Source organism: Panicum virgatum, chromosome 2K (genome assembly GCF_016808335.1).
Source record: "Panicum virgatum strain AP13 chromosome 2K, P.virgatum_v5, whole genome shotgun sequence".
NCBI classification, from domain to species: domain Eukaryota; kingdom Viridiplantae; phylum Streptophyta; class Magnoliopsida; order Poales; family Poaceae; genus Panicum; species Panicum virgatum.
The window spans coordinates 64,006,292-64,023,713 of record NC_053137.1 but is presented as its reverse complement, the minus strand read 5'-3'; positions in this window follow the sequence as shown (position 1 = coordinate 64,023,713).

The window sequence follows — 17,422 nt, the reverse complement described above, 5'->3', positions numbered from 1 at the left end:
TAATGACGCTCGGGACATCATTAACGCCAAACGACATGGACGACCTGCGGATGAAACTGATCGATTCCCAGCCTTTAGCCAGAACATAAATTACGCCGAGTACCCGACTGGTTTCAACCCGTAAACATGCAAAATCTAAAAAAGTACGACGGCAAGCAGGATCCCAAACAATGGCTACGGATCTACTCGACTGCTATCGAAGTAGCAGGAGGCACAAATTCTACTAAAGTCATATACTTCCCTATGGCTCTGGAATCCGCCCCCCTGACATGGCTCGAAAGCTTAAGACACAACTCGATCCACTCGTGGGAGGACTTGAAAAAGATCTTCATCGACAACTTCCAAGGCTCAATTCATCGTCCAGCAACTCACCATGACTTACGACTGTGCAAACAGGAGCGAGGTGAAGCCCTGAGGACATACATAAAGAGATTTTTCAATACCCGAGCCACCATTGCCAACATAGCAGACGACGATGTGATCAACTGTTTCCACAGCTATACCAAGACTTCGAGAGAAACAGACCCCGTTCGGTTGTAGCATTGCGTGACATGATGCTTGCATGGGCCGACCAAGAAGAACAAGAACGCGATCGCTCCCCCCACCGTGAGGATAACAATAAAAAACACAACTGAGACTCGCGGACAGATAAGGGGCAGCGCAACTTCGACAAGAAGCGAAAGCCGGAGGACACAGTGGCTACAATGGAATGGGGATAGAAAGGCAAGAAAGGAAACCTGCAAGACGATTTCCAGAAACTACTCGATAGACCTTGCCCTTTACATCCTAAAGGAAAGCACACAATCCTCGAATGCGTCAGCCTTCGCAAGTCTCTTCAACAACGTCAATTAGAAGAAGACAAAAAGAAGAAAGATAAACAAGACGATGAAGATGGCGACAAAGATGGAACCATGGGATTCCAGCAACTCGCCAATAGGGTCAATATGATCTATGGAGGAGACTCTTCTTTCAACAGGAGAAACCAGAAACTGATCTGGCGTGAAATACTGAAGATGGAACTAGCAGTCCAGAAACCACCAAGGCACAGTGAAACACCCATAACCTTCTCAAGGGAGGATCAATGGACCAGCTTTTCCGAAACAGGGAAAATTTCCACTCGTCCTGGACCCAGTGGTAGCCGGGTCTATTCTTACTCGGGTACTAATCGACGGAGGCAGTGGACTAAACCTCATCTTCATGAGTACAATCACTAAGATGGGACTCGATATATCCAACAAACTGAAACCAAGCAAAGCACCCTTCTATGGCATCGTCCCAGGGAATGCTTCGTTCCCAGTTGGAACCGTGGTGCTCCCAGTCACCTTCGGCACACCAGATAACTACCGAACGGAACTCATCAAGTTCGAGGTAGCAGACTTCGAGTCTTCATATCACGCCATACTCGGACGGCCAGCATTGGCCAAATTCATGGCAGTTCCCCACTACGTCTACCTTCTGCTGAAGATGCCTGGAAAAACACGAGTCCTCACCTTCCGCGGAGACCTTCAAAGATCCTTTGAATGTGAAAAGGAAGCTATAACTTATGCCTCCACAAATCGACTCCCGAATACCGCAGGAAAAGTACTGGCAGCAGCCCAGCAGTACTCGGCATCCGGATCAGAGATCCCAACAAAGAAGACAAACCGCTCTGCCCCGAAGCCACCTGACAACGTCGGGGTCAAGACAATTCAACTGCAAGAAGACGACCCGTCGAAGACAGCCTTGATCGGGACAGGGCTTTCTGACAAATAGGAAAGCGCGCTGGTCAACTTCCTTAGGGCCAACCGCGATGTATTTGCATGGAAACCAGCCGACATGCCCGGTGTCCCAAAGGAGTTGATCGAGCACTCCCTGAATGTCAGCCCTACCGCTACTCCAAAGAAGCAAAGGCTACGAAGATTCTCAGTAGAGAAAAGAGAAGCCATCAAGAAAGAACTCGCCAAGCTGCTCGCGGTCGGATTCATCAAAGAAGTTTACCACCCCGAATGGCTGGCGAATCCAGTACTCGTTCTCAAAAAGAACAACGAGTGGAGGATGTGCGTCGACTACACAGACCTCAAAAAGCATTGCCCTATGGATCCCTTTGGGCTCCCTCGCATCGACCAAGTCATCGACTCGACGGCCGGATGCGTACTGCTATCCTTCCTGGACTGTTACTCGGGCTATCATCAAATAGCCCTCAAGGAAGAAGACCAGATCAAAACGGCGTTCATCACTCCGTTTGGCACATACGCTTACAAGACCATGTCCTTTGGATTGAAGAATGCAAGAGCGACTTATCAGCGTGCCATACAGTTATGCTTCACCAAACAGCTTCATCGCAACATGGAAGCCTACATCGATCATGTGGTCGTGAAAACAAAAGAATTCGACTCCTTTATCCCCGACCTAGAAGAAACATTCAACAGTTTGCGAAGCTTCAGGTGGAAATTGAACCCAACCAAGTGCGTTTTCGGTGTACCATCCAGAAAACTACTCGGCTTCATTGTCAGCCACTGAGGAATCGAAGCAAACCCAGAGAAAATTAACGCCATCTTGAACATAGAAGCTCCAACGTCCATCAAAGACGTTCAGAAGCTCACAGGATGCATGTCTGCTCTAAGCAGATTCTTATCAAGACTCGGAAAGAGAGGCCTTCCTTTCTTTAAGCTGCTCAAGAAACAAGACAAATTCAAATAATCTCAAGAAGCACCTCCAGTCTCCTCCCACCCTCACGGCTCCATTGCCAGGAGAGGAACTGTTCCTCTATATTGCAGCCACCACACACATCGTCAGCACGACAATTGTGGTAGAACACAAAGAAGAAGGTCACGCCTATGGCGTCCAAAGACCAGTCTACTTCATAAGTGAAGTACTCTCTGAATCAAAGGTGCGATACCCACCGATTCAGAAACTACTCTACGCGATACTGATCACCTCGAGGAAGCTGCGACATTACTTCGACGAGTACAAGATATCGGTCATCACGGACTTCCCACTGGGAGAAATCTTACACAACCGAGACGCGACTGGTCGCATCTCAAAGTGGGCAGTCGAACTAGGGGCACTCGAGCTGAAATTCACGCCAAGAACAGCAATCAAGTCCCAGGCTCTAGTCGACTTCCTAGCTGAATGGAGTGAAAACCAAGTACCTACCCCACCATCCATATCAGATCACTGGACCATGTACTTCGACGGCTAACTGAAATTTGCTGGAAGAGGAGCAGGCGTACTTTTCATCTCTCCAAAAGGCGAGCAACTCAAGTATGTTTTCCAAATCCTCTTCGAAGTATCTAACAACGAAGCAGAATACAAAGCCCTCCTACACGGCCTCCGACTAGCCATCTCACTTGGCATCAAGCGGCTACTCGTCTACGGAGACTCCCTCTTTGTGGTCCAACAAGTAAACAAGGAATGGGGCATCAACAAAGAGACCATGGCGTCTACGTTGCAGAGATTAGGAAACTTGAAAACAAGTTTACAGGACTAGAAATCCACCACGTTGTCCGCGACAACAATGTGGCCGCAGACGTCCTCTCAAAACTTGGCTCTGACCGAGCGGATGTCCCTTCAGGAATCTTCGTCCATGAGCTTTATCACCCCTCAATCAATATTTCCACCCAAATGGAAGTCGACCCGGTTCCCCAAGAAACCAGTCGAGAGGTAATGATGATCGAAGCTGATTGGCGCACTACGTTTATCGACTACATCAAGGACAAAGTACTCCCATCGGGAATCAAAAAAGACGACGCAGAAGTGGTACGCATCATGCGTCGCAGCAAGAATTACGTCCTCGTCGACAACAAACTCTACAAGCGAGGCGCAGGATCATGAATCCTAATGAAGTGCGTCACAACAGAAGAAGGAAAAGGAATCCTACATGAAGCTCATGAAGGCACATGTGGAAACCACGCGGCTTCACGCACACTGGTCGGCAAAGTCTTCAGATCAGGATTCTACTGGCCAACAGCATTATCAGACGCAAAACTACTCGTCAAACGATGCACAGGATGCAAGTACTTCGCCAAACAGAGTCACTTGCCTGCTCACAACTTGATAACCATACCTCCATCGTGGCCATTCGCTTGCTGGAGCCTTGACACGATAGGACCACTTCCAACAGCGCCAGGAGGCTTCACACACATCCTGGTGGCAGTCGACAAGTTTACCAAATGGATCGAAGTCAAACCAATCAAGAAGATCTCATCAGATCGTGCAGTCGAGTTCATCAGCGAAATACTCCATAGATTTGGTTTCCCCAATACAATCATAACCGATCTTGGATCAAACTTCACTTCGCAAGAATTCTGGGATTACTGCGAGAACTCCTGCATTGACGTCAAATATGTATCAGTCGCACACCCAAGAGCCAATGGCCAAGTGGAACGCATCAACGGACTGATAATTGACGGCTTAAAGAAAAGGATTTTCGACTCCACAAACAAAAAAGGAGGCAAATGGCTAGCCGAACTACCAATGGTAATCTGGGGGCTACACACCCAACCCAGCAAGGCAACAGGACAAACTCCTTTCTTCCTGGTATACGGCTCCGAAGCAATACTACCGGCAGACGTCATGTGGAAGTCACCTCGACTAGAGATGTATGATTCAGCAGTAGCCGACGGAAGCCGACAACTCGATGAGATGAGATGCAATGCACTCCTGCGATCAACTCGGTATCTCCAAAACATGCGAAGATATCATGATCGCAACATCCAGTCAAGATCTTTCAACATCGGAGACATGGTCCTCCGCAGAATACAAGACGAGACATGCCTCCACAAACTCAACTCAAGATGGGAAGGACCCTTCATCGTCACCAAAGTCACAGAACCGGGATCCTATCGACTAATCTACGCGGATGGACTAGAAGTCCCCAACTCTTGGAACATCGAGCATCTTCGGAAGTTTTACCCATAAGCTGTCAGAAGGCCTCCTCCCGGATTTCAAATTTCAATAAAGAAACATGGTCCTTCGGAGTTCAATTCGAGCACCCAAGACAGCTTCAGGAGTCGTTACTCCATCGGCTACCTCGAATACCAACTTTTCTTTGTTCACTCAAAGTCAAAGGCACGGCGAATCGAGTAGTCGGGGCTAAGCGCCATGAGCCTTGCGGCCCTAAAGACAAGTTCTCTGCCTTCCTCAGGAGTCGTTACTCCATCAACTACCTCGAATACCAACCTTTCTTTGTTCACTCAAAGTCAAAGGCACGGCGAATCGAGTAGTCGGGGCTAAGGGCCATGAGCCTTGCGGCCCTAGAGACAAGTTCTCTGCCTTCCTCAGGAGTCGCTACTCCATCGGCTACCTCGAATACCAACCTTTCTTTGTTCACTCAAAGTCAAAGGCACGGCGAATCGAGTAGTCGGGGCTAAGGGCCATGAGCCTTGCGGCCCTAGAGACAAGTTCTCTACCTTCCTCAGGAGTCGTTACTCCATCGGCTACCTCGAATACCAACTTTTTTTTGTTCACTCAAAGTCAAAGGCACGGCGAATCGAGTAGTCGGGGCTAAGGGCCATGAGCCTTGCGGCCCTAGAGACAAGTTCTCTGCCTTCTTCAGGAGTCGTTACTCCATCAGGCTACCTTGAGTACCAATCTTTCTTTGTTGACTCAAAGTCAAAGGCATGGCAAATCGAGTAGTCGGGGCTAATGGCCATGAGTCTTGCGGCCCTAGAGACAAGTTCTCTACTCTTTCGTTCATGAGAAGACAACTTATTCGACTACTGCGGGACTCGATCTCCGGATGGGACATGCTCCCTATTTTTCTCGTCCATAGGATGACAACTTATTCGACTACTGCATTACTCGATCCCTGGATGGGACATGCTCCCTATTTTTCTCGTTCATAGAATGACAACTTATTCGACTACTGCGGTATTCGATCTCAGGATGGGACATGCTCCCTATTTTTCTCGTCCATAGGACGACAACTTATTCGACTACTACGGTACTCGATCTCCGGATGGGACATGCTCCCTATTTTTCTCGTCCATAGGACGACAACTTATTCGACTACTGCGGTATTCAATCTTCGGATGGGACATGCTCCCTATTTTTCCCGTCCATAAGACGACAAACTTATTCGACTACTGCGGTACTCGATCTCCGAATGGAAAATTCTCCCTATTTTTCACGTCCACAAGATGGAAGTCAAGGAAGAGACAAGATTCCTACATCCACACAAGACGGTCAACCAAGAAAAGTTCTCACGAAAAGAACTTACCAACTCATTGACCAAAAAAGTTACATTTACATGGCAAAGAGAAGATATAGTACATCCTACTGATCTATCAGCTTTACAATCTGGTCGGCCACAGGTTCCGCCTCCTCTACAAACTTGACAAATTGGTCATGATCACAAGTCGAACACATGCCATCGCCAAGGACACCTATCTTGGCCCGAGGCCAGTACGATTTGACAAGACCAAGGGCCTGTGCTACACAATTCCTAGAAGCTTCGGCCAAGTACTCGGCAAACTTCTGAGGAACCTTCTGCAGCCGGTTAGCCAAACTGCCATCAGACTCTCCGGCGAAACCTAAAGACTCGACAACAGTCTGAGCAGCCACCCGAAGTTCTTTCAACTCCTTCTGGTGTTCCTCAGCACCGTCTGCAGCAACAACAAAAAGACATAAGTACATGTATGATCAAAAAGGAAAGCATCCAAACTTAGGACAAGAGACCACCTCGGTTCTTCTGGATCGCCTCCTTCAGCATCCTGACCCTCTGCTCGAGCGCGGCTTTATCTTTCTTCAAAGCAGCATTCTCCGCTTCCATCAGAGATATCTTCTGGCGATCCGCCTCAATCTCTTTCAGCTTCTGAGACTTTAGATATGACCGATTGGCCATTTGCTGCAACAACAAAGTCAGCCCACACAAAATTCTGCACAAGGAAAAAGTACTCGACAATAGTACTTACCAAAGAGAACTTGGTGAATTCCCGCACAACGGCCTGGAACTTCTTCATGTTTCCAGCCGTCAACTGCGGATCATCCTCAAGCTGCTCGCCATGATAACTTTCAAAGGGAGGAGGATACGCCCTAATCTCCTCCAGCAGGCTATCACTCGACTCCTCCACCTCCTCAGCATCCAGCGAGACACCTGTTGTCTTACCCACGTGAAGCAGTCGAGCAACTGGAAGAACCTTCGAACCATTGTAAGGGGGAATGATGGGCTCACCAACTGGAATCTCCTCCGGAGACTGCAACCCCGCCCCACCAGCCCTCCTCGAAGACTCCGCCACAGCTGAAGGAACAGCAGCGGCAGAAGCCCTCTCCTCAACAACTCGCCTATGCTTAGGCACAGGACCAGGGCTAAAATCAGAGGCAAAGATATCAGGCAGCAAAAACCAAGAGTGAGACAAAAACCACCCGACTAGTTACCTGACATCGTCGCTAGCCTTTCTCTTTCGCACAGTCGTCCTCGACTTCTTGGGACAACTAATGCCAGCTTCGGGTCCCGGACTCCCCTCACAAGCCAAAAGCTCGACTCCTCCCATCTTACCCTTCATAAAGTCGGCAAGGGTAGCACGATCATCAGAGTTAGAACTCAACAGAGTCTCCGAAACAGTTGGATCCAAATCCGGCCGATAATCATGGGGCTGCAAATGAGCACTAGGCATCATATGGCTCGACCGATGAACCTCCGACAATGGGGGATCACTCCGATAAACCAACAAATCATCCTACAAAAGACCGAGAGTCAGCCAAAGCTCAAGAGGATGCCAAAGCTCAAGAGGATAGTTCAGAAAATCACTCGATGACAGAGAACCATACCTGTTTCGGAGGATTACTCGCACGAAATAAATCCGGAAGCTCAGGCAGGGAAGTAACACCCTCAAAGAGATTATAAAGAAGCACCATAGCCTCATGTCGACTGGTCTTCTCCGAAGAAAACTAAGAAGAATCGTGCAATCCCATATACTCGAATCCAGGATGAGTGCGGCACTGCAAGGGCTAAATCTGCCTCCTAAGCCAGGACGAGACAACTGTAGACCCAGTCACCCCCTCCCTTCGCAGCCTAGCAATTCGCTTCAGAAGCTCCCCCACCTGATCAGCATTACCAGCAGGCACACACCACTCGTGACGCGGCTTCGGTGGTCCAGGGGTCCTCTCCGGAAGAGCAGGAACATGGTTATCGATATAAAACCACTCCGCTTTCCAATCCCCAATCTGACGGCGCAGAGAATACGGGATATACTTCTCCGCCATGCCAGAATGGAACTGGAGATTAGCACCCCCACCCTGGCAATACTCCTAAGATTGGGGCACGGATTCAAGGAAAAGATACTTTTGAAGAGATCAAAATGGGGATAAACCCCAAGAAACGCCTCACATAGCTGAACAAAAATAGCTATATGGAGGATCAAGTCAGGGGTTAAGTGATGAAGCTGAATACCCCAGAAGAAAAGGAGACCCTGCAAAAAGTCGCAGGCCGGAATGGCAAGGCCACGCTCAACAAAGGCTTTGAAAAGAAAAATTTCAGAAGTTTTTTCAAACGGCATCCCATGACCTTCGGCCGGCTGCCACTGGATTAAAGTTCTGGATTGCAAAAGATGGCGGCCAACAAGAGACGAGATCGCAGCTTCAGACAACTTACTCTTCTTCTACCCATCAGCCATAGTTGCATCCTTATCGGACATTTGACGCTAGGACTTCTTCGGCGCCATCCGGAAGGTCACGAGCCTCTCCTCAAACATACGCTCGGGGGGCTGAGAAATCAAAGGAAGATAGAAGACGAAACCTAACACAAAAAGGCTATGGAAAGGGCAGGAGGCAAGAGAAGATGAAAACACAGATCGGATCTCCACTGATTAAATAAACAGGACAATGGCATTTCTGAAATTACCGGGAAAATCAAAGGTCACAAAGAATGCCTCAGTTTGGGAACATTAACCCTAAATCAAGGGATTTCAAGTCAAGGCTCGGGGGCTGCAAGACATGTGTCATAAATAGCAAACTTTTTTCAAAAACAGACCTGAAGACAGAAATGACCCTCAGCCTGATCCACCGGTTCAACCTAAGGCTCGGGTGCTACTCCATATGGAGTGCGAGTACATCGCGCACCATATCAAAAGGAGAAATTCGGGTCTATAGCACCTCATAGCCTCGATGCAGCCAGGAAAATACTCAGAAGACTACTCGAGGCACTCGAAGAATTCCAAGCCTGAGCAATGGATTCCAAAAGCACTCGAAAACACTCGATGATCGTCTTCAGAATCACTCGACGCCTGCAGGGCTCGACTACAAAGAGCTCGGGAGCTTGTCAGATCTGGGGCGACAGGACTGCTCACGGGCGCGAAATATTCTAGAGCAGGGAGTACCGCATGAGTACGCTCTACCTCTACTGTAACTACTCGTACAGCAGTAGGACTACCCGACCCACTCGGAATAGGACTCTAAACGTACTCGGCTAAGACTTTCCATGTAACCCTGTTCCCACAAACTATATAAGGGCAAACAGGGACCCCTCAAAAACATCGAACAATACCAGAGGGAATACAAACCATCACACATGACGTAAGGTATTACGCTCCGGCGGCCCGAACCTGTCTAAATCTTTGTGTTTCTTGCACCATCGCGTTCTGATCTCGGCGAGTCCCTACTCATAACTACTCTCCTCGAGATACCCCTCGGAGAACCCGACGGTAAAACACCGACAGTAAACCCCTTGTGGACCTAAGTGACATAAATTACAAATTTATGGACCCAAAAATATAATTTTAAAGTTGATGGACCTAAATGATATCTTCTTATAAGTTGATGGACCTTTGGTGCATTTTACTCTGAAAAATATAGTCAGCCAACATCTGTGTCGCATCTCTAAACTATCTCACATGTTTGTACCCGTACACAAGCATAAAAAACAGTTCTGGATATTTTTTTTAGAAACATCATACAGCAGACAGGATGGTGCCGTAGATACACCACCTGCGTGCAGGCATGGTGCATCCAGGGCAAGGCATAGCAAAGGGCAACAAACTTGGCCGGACCGCCGGACCCTTCCTGCTGCTGAAATGCATGGCATACTGCACAAGAGCACTAACATATGTGCAGGCTTTGCGATCGAGTTGCAAACGCCCGTGTGCCTATCTACATATAGTCATCCAGCCAACAAACAATTGTCACATCTCGAAAAGCAATCTAATAAAATCAAGGGAATATATATATCAGGTGCAAATCAATCTCTCTTTGCAAATTATGGAAACTTCAATCTGGGCCATCAGATCAACATCCAAGGGGAGGAGTGCAGAGAGGTGGGAGGAGGAATTTGCAAAAGTGTGATTATCCAATCCAAGAGCGGGTTTAGATTGTAAAATTACTCAATCCTCCATACCCCTTAAATGTTAATCCAATGACTCAGTTTGAAGTTTTCATAATTTGCACGGAGAAGTTGATTTGCACCTGATACGTTCTCTAAAATCAAAGGCACTTGAACTCAAAACAAAAAAAAAGGTTAGAACTCGAGACAAAGTCTGTTCCGGTTCAGCCAAAAACTTCACACTTACAACCGAGCTCTCACTAAGACCAAACCAAACAAGCACTGTGCATGGATCCATGCATTCGCTTCCTTGCTATAAGGCACCGTACTACACGCCGATGGGAAAATCCAAAAAAAAAGCACTGGCGAGTTGCAAAGCTTGAGACAAATTTTGTTTGGCCAAAGACAAAATCTGTTCCTTCATCAATTATCTGTGCCAAAACTTTACAGCAAACCAGAACCGGCGGCACGTAAAACAGAACTGATGCCGCGGGGCCAGATCACTCGATGGAGTTAGAAAAGAAAGCTCCAAATCACTACGCTTTACACGTCCAAGCACATACCATGCCATGCCAGAGACCGAGGCTTCTCCGCTCATACGAATGGAAGTCTGCCGCGCTGAGGGCAAAGGCAGCTGCGCTAGAGACAAACTGGTGCTGCAGGAAAAAAGAGACATTTTCCCGTGGCTTTTGTGATGCATGCATGGGCCGGCTGGTGTGCTCACGTTCTCGCAGCACTCAGGAGTCAGGAGTGGTAGTTTGTTGCGGTGATCAGGTCTCTTCTTCGGGTTCTGCCAAAAGATGAGTCACTGACATGGAGGGATACAGTCCATCCACCTTAACTTTCTTATTTTACCTTAGTTACCTACTCTCTCCGTCTTAAATTATTTGTCGTTTTGACTTTTCTAGATACATCGATTTTACTATGCATCTAGACATGATATATATTCAGATGCATAGCAAAAACTATGCACCTAGAAAAATCAAAATAACTAATAATTTGGGACAGAGAGAATACTTATGATAAGTGTACACCACTCGACCTAACACATATTACAAAACAAACACTACTAGAAAAAGAGGCATTCGATCGTCCACCTCTAGTTAGTACCGATTGCTTTAAACCCAAAACTAATGCTAATTTAGTATCGGTTGTATAGCACAGTGCCCTCGGGGCCTTTTAGTACCGGTTTTTAACACCACTGCACCCGGTACTAAATGCCAGTATTAACGGCGGCAGGCGCCCGGTACTAATGCCACTTTTTCTTGCAGTGAAACAGATCCCGAGATACGGTACCAGTAGGTATGTATGTTCACGTACTGTAAATGTCAATAAAATAGGGATCAAAATGAATATAAGGAAAGCGTAAAGCAAAGGGTTGAACCGGTGTTTACGTGCCATCTATATATAATACTACCTCCATATCTTTTTATATGATTTCAAACCAAATAATTGTACTAAAATAAACTAAAATTTTATGTCCTAACGACATGTAAAAAGATATGGAGGGAGTATAAAGCGGAAGTGTCGGCTCTCGAAACCTCATCGATTCACATAGTTGAATTAGGTTAGCTACCGGCGGGGCTACTCTACCGAGTAGTCCTCTAGCACAAATTGGTGTACACATTTCAACAACAAGGCTTCATATGCCGAGAGAGGAGGCGAGTGTTTGGTGACTAGACTCCATAAGAGGTATATGACCTCAGATTCCATTTTTGTTTGCTTTAACAAGAGGTCTAACGTCCAGGCATCACAAGGCAATGATCAAGAATTGAACTTGATGTGGAAAATTTATCATGATACCGTGATACGTGGTATTTGGCAAACTGTGAAAAGAAAGTTTAGTGGGAGTTTTAAATGGGAAAAACTATATATGAACTTAATTTTTTTATATATTTATTGACGAGAACGTTTATCCTCTTTGTGTTTCTGCAGGTACACCAAGATGTTAGCAAAACAAATTTCTCTGGATTGAAAAAAGCAAAAAAGGCACGTGGTAAAAAGTGACTCCATGCGTGCGTGCGTATGGTGGTGCGTACATGTCTGCGTCATTCTTGTAATAAAAAAAACACGTGCAGGATCGGAGTTCAGGGCAGTCCCTACTAGGCGAAGCCGGCCGCTGCAGCCATCGGTGTCAGCTCTACTGTGTACTCGCGTCAGCTCTTTAGATGAACAGTATAAACAGTGATTTCTTATTGATTTTGCCACAAGTCGTCGATGTCAACTGACATCAGAAGTTACACCTAGCTCCGCCCCCACCCTGCTATATAAACCGCCTCCCACCCTGCAGTATCCAACACACCAGCTCGATCACTCGTCCCTCTCGAGCACGCGGAGAAGAGGATAGTTACTCGAGCAGTGAGCCAACGACGATGCTGGGAAGCAGGGTGGCGACGATCCGCGACCTGCTGGCCCTGGCGGAGCCCGGCTGGTCGCCGCCGTCCCGATCCGGCGGCGCTCCCGTCCCGGCCGAGGGCAGCCTCTTCGCCGCCGGGCACGTGCCGCGGCGGCGCCCGCGCCCGCGGCGGCCTGTCCTCCAGAAGAGGAAGCGCACGGGGGCGCCGTCGTCGACGGCCGCCGGTGGGGTGCCTTCCTGCAACCCGGAGACCAGCGTCGGCCTCATGGCCGCCGTCGCGGAGCCCGCCTCCGCGCGCCTCCTCCGCGTCGCCGAACCCGCACGCGCCGGCGCGTCCGGCATCGTGGCAGCACTGGCCGCGGACCTCAACCGTAACAGCACGAGCGGCGACACCGGCCGCCTCCTACAGCGGCGGCCGGCGGCGTGTCCCGCCCCGCGTCAATGGGTCCTTGCTCGCCTGCAAGCTCTGCCGCCGACGCCTGGACGACGACAGGACCATCTACATATACATGTAAGTTAGCCTCGATCGAGATGGAGACTCGATCAAGTGCCACCATTGTGGCATGGCGTTACTCTTTTGAAATTTGGGTCGCAGGGACAAGGGGTTCTGCGAGCCGGAGTGCAGGTACGAGTACTTCCTGGAGGAGCTGTACGAGCAGAAGCGGAAGCTCGCCGCCGAGGCACTGGCGAGCAAGAGGGCATGGAGGAGGCATCATGATCTCCATCATGATGGCAAAGCAGAGTTGCACGCGGAGGATGCAGACCGGAGCTCCAGGCGCATCTTCCTCGCCCCCGATGACGAGCGAGGCGACGACGGCGACTCCGGATCGTTCCCCTGAAACCGCCGCGCCGATTTCGTCGCCTACTGTACATGCTGTAAAGAAGCAGGATGCAGAGCGGACAAAATAGAGTGTGTGATAGATAGTGTGACGATGGGAATGCGAGACAATGTAAATTAATGTGCTCGTGTGATGTGTCAATTCTCATCCGTTAGTTAATGCAAATTACCAGGGTCCAGCCTGCACCGAAGCAAAAGAACAAACTTTAATTCATGGTGTCGTTTATCGACAACTCAAAATGCAAAATCAAAGCAAAGCTTATCTCCATATTTTGCCTGTGAATTTCTTTCTGGGGATTTTCATAGACGACCTGTCGACCTCGTACCAGTAGCTTTTTTTAGAAAGACAGGCAGACCGCCCTGCCCCATTTTCCATTACGAACACAAGGCACCAGTAACAGCAGTTTTAGCACAGGTTCAACGTCACACGCATCTGCTAGGAGAACCTACTATCCCACAGAGATAGGCAGAGCCAAGCAGCGCAGCACAGTGAGCACAGAAAACACTTATTACAGGTTAAACCCGAACAAGAGTAGGAAATCTTCAAGAAAAGGTAGGCATCAATTCAGCTTGAATGCGCCAGTCTTCAGTTTCTTCAGGCATGGCCAATCTCCAAAGGGCCGTGAGGACCCCCTCCAGAAAGGCGCACCATGCATCTGTTGAAACCTTCAGGTGGTCTAGCTCCCGGAAGATTGGCTCCCACATCCTTGTACAACCAGTAGCTTGCTGGCGTGAAGCTAAGCTTTAGTATGTTTCGTCAAAAAAAAACAAAAAAAGCTTGTAGTGTGTACTGATCATCTGAGGCCTGCCGGCCCAAAACTACCAGCGACCCTGCTCGACTCCTCTATGTGCTGCAGCCCTGCAGGCTCATGGCGTCACGTCAGTTCGGCGGCCCAGCCAAGGATCCAGGCCCAAAGCCGCCGTGTGCTCACGAGTGAAGTGTTGTGGGCTTTATGGGCCCGAGACAACCAGAATCAGCCACGCGCAGATCGGCCGACGCGAAAATTTGTTTACGCGGAACATAACAATTTCTCCTATACTCTCATCAGCAGCCTTCTTGAGTACTATGAATGAGTCTGCCTTAGCTTGGGATCTGGTGGCCAGGGACATAGAGTTAATGGAAAACTCTGTTCCTTGCAAAAAAAAAACTCACACCAGACATTTCGAAAAACTTGTGAATTTCCGGATAAGGCTCGATCCGTGTCGTGTGCACCTACCGTCTAGCCCGACTCGGAATCTCGGAACCGGACGCAGCCTTGCACGGTGAAAAGCTCGCGCATGTGTAAAAACTAGCTGCTGTAAAACCGTAAAACACATTTGTTTTAAAATTTTTGCCAGCAATGAATTTCCGACGCTCGAGTATGTATGTCTTTTTTCGAAAGGAATAACTATGGTCGAGTATGATTTTTTATTAAAAAAAACGAGATTATGGTCGAGTGTGTACATTACATTGAAAGCGCCGTGCTGAGTCTCATAGTCACAAAGATTTGAGGTCGATAGAGTCGAGAGACCGGGTTAAGAAATGAGATACGATCTTCGTGAGAGATTTTTATAAAGCGGAAATAAAAATGACCCCACGTCTCTGGAACAGGATTAGTGTTTCCGCGTCGAAAAATGATACCCTCAGTCCCGAATCCCGTGAGTATGGTCCCATCTCCGGGAACACACCGACGCACACGGCACACGCCGCGTGCAGCTTGAAGCTTGGAACCGCACGGCCAAGCGCATGAGCCGCATCTAGGCCCACGCCAAGAGGACGACGGCGCAGTTTCGTCTCGCCTCGCGCCCGCCGCCATGTGCGCGCGCGCCCGTTCCTGCCCGCGCGGCGCCGTGCCCGCACAGTGCGTGACACTGTACTGCATCTACTAGCATTACACTTATATAAATATAATAAATCCTCGGCCGTGAAGGCAAGAAAAAGTGTCGAACCCAGTGGGGCTGTTGGGAGCGTTGGTACAGGCCGAAGGGTTCACTGAAGCTGTGTGTTTCAGATTCAGAAGGTAGGTCGCCAGGAGCATGAACCCGGCCGACGCAGGGCAGGCTGTTGACGGCTTGACGCCTTGACGGCCTTGCCCACAGGCAAGTACAGGCACTCGCGTCTTGTGTAAACAAACAATCCTTTTTTTTAAGTAATAAACAAACAATCGCCATGTGGTGAAATGAACCTGAACCTGAAAGAGTGAGGAGGGAGCCAAGGAGAAGTTTTTCAGAAAAAAAAAAGTACAGCCAAGAAGATGGGGGCGGCATGGCCGCGAAGCCGAGGGATTCCTGCGTGCTGCCCATGCACGGATGTTGGTCAGGGTCACTCAATTCTCTGCAAGCGAAGCGAAGCAAGCGCTTGAGAATTCTTTGGGGGTGTTTGTTTCCGCTTATAATCAGATTCTGGATGAAAATAATCCATAATCCCACCCAAACGGCTTGATTATTGCTTGATTATTTGGGCCGCGGCTTCTCCACGAATCGTGAATACAACGTGAGAGGCGATTTTCTCCACCGCGTTCCGCGAGTCGCGCATCCCAGAAGCGAGGCGATTTTCCTTCCCCTACCCCCCGATACCCCTTCTCGGTCTCGAGCGCGGAGTGCCCCCTCCCCCGAGCGACCCGCTCCCAGAGCTCAGATCTGCCGCCTCCCAACCGCCAGCAGCCCCCTCCGACGCTGCGCTGCGGTCCCTGCGCCGCCGCCGCCCCCCTCCTGCGGCGCCCTCGAGGAGTCGCGGCCCCCTTCGCGCCCCGTGTCCCCTGGCCCAGCTCCGCGACATCCGGCGCCCCGTGTCCCCTGGCGCAGCTCCGCGGCTCGCACCGCTGCGCATCAGCCCGCCACCGCCCGGATCTGCGACGCCGGCCCTTTTTTTCCGACCGGAGCAACGCCGCAGGCTCTGAGGCGATGACTCACGCCCCTGCCCTCCCCGAGGTGGAGCAGCTCCGTCGCTTTGACTCATGCCCCTGCCCTCCCCGAGGTGGAGCAGCGCCGCCGGCCCCTTCGTCCCGTCGACCAAGCAAGCAAGCTTCGTCGATTCAGAAGCAATCAAGCGAGCATCGTCGATTCCACGTCCCTCAAGACCTACGAAAGCTTGTCTGTGTGCCGTGTACAATTAGTACTCCGTTGCTTCATTGTTGCTTCTGTTCTAGACTTCTACAATTTGGTGCTTGTATGCATCTTTTTTGTGTAAGCTTTTTTACTGCTGCTTTTGTGATTAATTCATGAAAATTTGGATTGTTTACTTTCTTATTCTAACTGCGTGAATTATAATTCATGATCTAATTGTAATATAATTATGTAGTCAAGATACTCAAAAATATTAGAATTATTGAATTTTGTTTGTATTCAGTACAAAATTGAGATATTATGAGCGTCAAGGGCATTTCAGACCTTTTATCATTCAACTCAGAGAATCGGCATCAAATAATCAGGATTGCCAAACACCCGGCTTATCCAGACAGCCGATTCTCCAGACAGCTGGCTTATCTCAGAATCTTGATTCTCAAAAAAGCGAAATCCAGAAAAGCGGAAACAAACAGGGCCTTTATCCCGTGTCCGACGACTCCATGTCCATTGACCACGACACAGAAAACTTTTTTTTTAAAAAAAAATCTGGCGCGCCTCCGGCCGTCGGCGTCGTCAAAAGCTCCCGTCCCGTCCCGTCCCTGCCGCGGCGCTCCGCTGCTCTGCCGACGCACGGCTAGCTGTTTGCTTCCGTTGCAACGGCGTTCCAGGACCACACCGTTAGCTGTCACGGCTGTACTGCCGGAGAGAGATCCATCTCCAGAAAGACTTCGTCGTGGAACAGCAGCGAGCTCGATTGATCGGCGGCAACTTTTGTTTCTCGCCCGGAGCCGGAGGCGTGTTTGGTTGGTCGGCAGTCGCCGCTCCCGATCGGATCGGCGCGGTGGTCCACGCAGTGGAATGGAACGGAGGCCAGGCCAGGCAGGCCCTTTCCGATCCCGTGCGCTCGCGCCGTGAAATCGACCTCTGCCGGATGGCTGCCATTGGGTGC